This window comes from Geospiza fortis, unplaced genomic scaffold, assembly GCF_000277835.1.
Source record: "Geospiza fortis unplaced genomic scaffold, GeoFor_1.0 scaffold23, whole genome shotgun sequence".
Taxonomy (NCBI): Eukaryota; Metazoa; Chordata; class Aves; order Passeriformes; family Thraupidae; genus Geospiza; species Geospiza fortis.
In genome coordinates, this window is record NW_005054303.1 from 14,371,012 (window position 1) to 14,376,491 (window position 5,480).

Here is a 5,480-nt window from a genome sequence, read left to right on the forward strand (position 1 = left end):
CCCCGGTGTGCCCCCCCCCCAGTGTGTCCCCACCTCAGTGTGTCCCCTCCCCAGCCTGTCCATCACTGGCAGCATGTCCCCTCCCCACCCCAAACCAGCTCCCCCAGCCCACACCATGCCCCTGCTGTCTGTCAGTGTGGTGGGGACCAAGCAAGGACAATCTGGGGACAGACAGACAGACAGATGTTGGTCCAGGGGTGGGATGGGAAGCAATTGGTGCCATAGTGGCAGGGTTGGAGGTGGCTGAGGAGCTGAGCTGGGATGACAGGAGGGTACAGGATGGAGCTGGGATGAGGGATAAGGGGTGGTGGCTGAGCAGGATGGGGATCCTCACAACACAGGGTGGCTCTTCCACCTGGCACTTCCATTGCTAAAAATACAAATGGCCCAGGAAAGTACCCCCAGCCCCCAGCCTGTTGTTTGATGGGGTGTCCATCCCTCCTGCCCCATGCCCAGCATGGGCAGGAGCTGGGTCTCAAGGACACCACTGGCTCCATCCTCCTGGATGGGGATTGGGATGGAGCTGGGAAGATCAATCCAAACCAGCTCCTGACAGAACACCTTCTGTCTGTATTTTCATTCCCACAGACATGCTCCACCTCCAGCCCTGCACCCACAGCTCTGCTCTCCTGCTCCATTCCCAAACCAGGTCCTTGCAGGTTCTTGTCGGGATCTCTCGCTGGTCAGAGTGACCCTGAGAAAAGTTGGAAAGTCTCTTTTCCCGGCCCGGCGCTTGAAGAAAGAGTCAGGGCTCTTCATTTCTCGGTCTCACGGTTGTTTATTGTGTCTTATCTATAGAATTCTTTCTCCTGTCCTGCTGAGGTCCACTCAGCATGACAGACAGAGGCACTCTGCCTGCCCCCAGGGTGGTGTTATGGCTTTATACTAAAAACTACATGTACAATGTTTACAATTACTTCCCAATACCTATCACCTATGTTAGACAGTGAGCTTCTACTCTAAACCAATCTAAAGGTGCCAACATCACAGCAGAAGATGGAGGACAAGAAGAAGAAGAAGGAGAAAGGCTGGACATGCCCAGATCCCTCCATCTTGCCCCCTTGAATTCCCATTCTAAAAACCCCAAAATCTACTTTTTCACCTTGTGATAAATTCCCTACCATTCTACTTAATTTGTCATGGCTTGCAAATCTTCATCTAAGGTTGGTAACTTGCTCCACGGGTCATAATCAAAACCACAGGGGCATCTTGGGCTCTGTGCCAGGGTCTCTGAGACCCCTGGCAGGGCTTTTGGCTGCTCAGGACAGCCAGAGGGATGTCCTGGGTCCTGACAGGTTCTCACTGCTCTTGACTCACAGGCTGGGCTTGAAGTCAAAGTCCAGGCTGGAAGAGCAGCACCCACCACGAACCATCCCACAGTAATCCCTTCCCAGTGCCTTTCCTGCTGTTCCCACAGAGCAGGAGCCCCCAGGGCTCTGTGGGGCTGTGGAGGGAGCAGGAGTGGCACGTCCCCTTGGGGACATTGCTGTTCTTTGTCCATTGTTCCCTCTTGGCTCAGCAGAGGGAGCGGGAGCGATAAGTGGGGAGAGGGCAGCGCTTGGTTCCTGCTCCCCGACAAGTTATTTCCCGACCTCTCCTTAGGTAAACTCAGCCCTTCACCTCTCTCAGAGTTTGCTTTGCTCTCCCTCACCCCTCCAGCGCGGCGTGGGGCCCAGGAGAGCAGCCTGGCTCTATTAATAGCCCCTGGAATTGCCAAATCCCTCCTGTGTGTTGAAAGAGTGGCCGCGAGCCCATGATTCAGCTCTGCGGTAACGCACGGGACGGTTCCCCAGCACGGCTGTGGTGGGAGAGCTCCCAGCTCTGCTGCAGCCCTGCAGGGCAAGCTGGGCTCTCCAGTGGGGAGGGGAGATGGGGAAGAGCCCATCAGCTGGGATTTCTTGGCTTGCTAGCAGCACAGATGGTCTTTGTTGCTAAACTTGGGGGTGTTCTCTGCTTTGGCCGCTGCCCGAGCTCGCTCTGCACAGGGATCCACCAAGAGTAAAATCCAGGAGCCTCAGAGAGGGCAAAGCCATGGAATGATAGAATCCTGGGACCATTTCAGCTGGGAAAGCCCTCTAAGATCATCAAGCCCATTCCCCCAGCACTTCAAGGTCCCACCAAATCATGTCCCCAAGGGCATCCACACAGCTTTTAAATCCCTCTGGGGATGGTGGCTCCACCACTGCCATGGGCAGCTCTGCCAGTGCTTGGCAACCCTTTCCACGAAGAAATTTTTCCCAATATCCAATCTAAACCTCTTCTGGAGTGACTTGAGGCTGTTCTTTCTTGTCCCCAGGCTGAAGCAGGCTCTTGAGGTTGAAATCCATGGTGTCTCTATCCCAGCATTGCTCCATGAGCAATCCTGCCCAGAGGAGAGGGGAGAGCATCTCCTCAGGCTCCTGCTGAGTTTGAAGTCTTGGACTCTCCTTAAGTTGGGCTTGTGAGTGACTCACACTGGGGAGTGGGAGCTTTGCAGGGCTGAGGTGGCTCCCTGTGGATCCTGGACCTGCTGTGGGGACATGGGTGGGAGAAGTGACCCATGGGGAGAGGTGGGATCCTGGAAATGGAAGTGCAAGGGATGCTGCAGCTGGGAGAGTCCAGCTTAGCACAGCAGGGAGCAGGCAGGGAGCCCCAGCTGTGAGCAGGGCCAGGCACCAACACCAAGGCAAATATTTGGAAAGGCATTTGCTGCCCAAAAATAGCTGGAAAAGCTTTCAGGAGCAAAGTTGGAACTGTGTCTGTGGGCAGCAGCCACAGTCCCCCAGCCCAGAGCAGCTCCCAGACACAGGGGACAGAGATGGGAAAAAGGAATGACCAACATCTGCCCATTAATTACCTTCCAGTGGCAGAGGGGGGATCTGTGGGGCTCCTTTTGGAGACCTCCCATCCCATGGACCTGGAAGTTGGATAGGGGAAAAGTAGCATCATCCTCCTTGTCAATACAGGGCTGCTGAAATGTGGGAGCCAGCATCCAGATAATCTCATTTCCCCCCAGGAATCAGCACCTGGGGATTCAAAGGGGCTGTGTGCTTTTGGAGGGCACAGAGGGATGGAGCAGATTCCCCACTCCAGACACCCAGCTTGGAAAACACCAGCTCAGAAACACCCACCCACTCTTAGACACCCAGCTCAGAAACCTCAGCCCGCTCCCACGGAGCCAGAGCTGGGTGTAAATCCAAGCAGGCAGCAGGGACAGGCACCAGGAACCTCTGGGTGGGATTCCTTGCCAGGTGAATGTGTCCAGAGTCAAATCCTGCCTCTTCCTGAACCATCCCTGGCATCCTGCATTTCCCTCCTGTTGAATCCCACTCCCCAAATCCCTACACACTCCCCAGGAAGGGCACAGCCCCCAAAAGGACACAGGGTGGGTGACAACACCCATCTCCAGATGTTGGCAGTGAGCTAAGAGGACAACCAGGGTGGGAATAACCAGTTTGAGTCACTTGGCCAGTGTCCCCTCCTGGGTCCCCACCCTGGTGACACTCGTCCTTCCTCCTCCTTTCAAGAAGAACATGATAAATATGAGCTGGCAACTCTGCCATGCCATCCTCAGGGATTGTGGCTCTGGAGGGACACCAGCTGAGAACCCCAGAGGGACAAATCCCAAAAGCTCCAGGTCTCTTGGCTCTCCTGCAGCCCCTTGCTCTTCCCCTGGGGCTGGGGAGGAGGCAGCAGTGAGGCTCCAGGTGCTGCAGGATCCTGTTTCATTCCTTCTCCTGCTCTGAGGCCAGGCTGAGCTCCTCACCAGAGTCCTCCCTACCAGGGATGCACTCAAAGTGTTTTTGGAGCTTAATTAAGTGCTGGCTTAATTATAGGGCTGGCTGTGACATCCCTGTGTCCCACCTGGCACTCATCCCCATCCCTGGGGCATCAGCAAAACACAAAATCCATAAATTAAAAAGCCACCAAACCCCAACCTGTCTGTTTATCCTCACTCCATGATTTCCAGAGGTGTTGGAGACAGGAGTTGGGAATGTCTGTGGCTTCCAGCTCGGACATGGTGCTGCAGCCTTGGGTTGTTGGGTGTTGGAGCAGGGTGGGAGATTGGTCCCAAAAGGTTTGGAGGTCCCAACACCAATGCTGGGAGTGGGTCACCTCCTGTGTGGCACCTTCACCATCCCCAAGGACACCAGGGTGGCCATCCTGGGTGGCATCTGGAGTAGAGACCCCCAGGGTGAGGGTGGCATCCAGACAGTGGCATCCTTCCCTCTTTCCATCCATCCAGAGGGACACCCAGCCCTTTCTCCCAGTCTGGAATTGCTGTGTGCAGCTTTCTGCACCGGGGACAGATGTGTCCCTCACTCCACCAGGACTGGGACACCCAGCAGGGACTGTCCCCACTGCTGGGAGTGGCACACGGGGATCTCTGTCCCTGGGAGTGAAGCAGCTCAGGAGAAAGCCATGGAGAGTGAAATGGGAGGGTGGGATGTGATTCAGGCTGTGTCAGCCCAGGGCAGCGCTGCCCTGGCCAGAGGAAATCCCTCCTGAATCATCTCCTGTGGCTTTTGGGGACCTCGGTGACCCAGGGATGCCACCCCACAGCAGGGAGGGCTCTGGGTGCTGGGGCACTGCCAGGTGCCAGCGTTGCTCCCTGCGGGGCAGCCTGGCCATGGAGGATGCAGGAGGACAGGGAGATTGCAGGGATGACACACAGGGCACCAGAATGCTGCCTGGGCTGAGTAAGAGACAAAGCTGGACTTTTCCCCAGCAGGGATTTCTCTCTGCCTTGCTCACAGCCAGCAGTTTGGCTTTGAGGAGTCTGCTCCAGCTGGGACAGGTCTCACATATTTGAATTCATCTGACTTGACTGTGCAGTCTGATTCCCAGGGAATGGGAAAAGCTTCCCGACACAGCCCAGCCTGGCTCCTGATGGCAGAGCTTCGACTATTCCTCATGTCCTGCCATGCCAGAGGGGCCAGCTGGCTGCAATTGCCCTGGGAGGACATCCCCAAGACCCCATGGTGTGTTCCCCAGCCATGGATGACTCCCTGGATAGCCCCCAGGTGCCTTGGGGGTGGGGTCCCTTCAGGAAGGGGCTGGGTTGCCTTTTGGGAATCACCAGCTGAGGTTGTTCTGGCTCCCCTTGTCCCTGGACTTGTTCCCTAAATCCCAGCTCATGTCTGCTGCTGGAGATGAGCTACAAAGAGACTTTCAGTGTGAGCCAGCAGGGCCAGCCCTACACATTCCTGTCCCCAAGCAGATCCCTGCCTTTAGGATGTGAGCTAAAGCCATTTAATCACAAGCCTCCTGTTGTCCATTTCCTTTGGACGTCCTCAGCTTTCCATGATTTTTTTTTTCTTTCTTGAGCAACATCCCTCTGAGATCCTGGGGATGGTTGGGAGTTGAATCATCAGATGCAAGGACTCTGTCACTCTGCTCTGCTCTCTCCCACTCCCTGGATCTTCACTGATCCACCACAGTCCAAACTCCCCTGTGCTCCCACCCTCCTGTGCAGGGAAATCCAGTGGTGCTGGAAAATT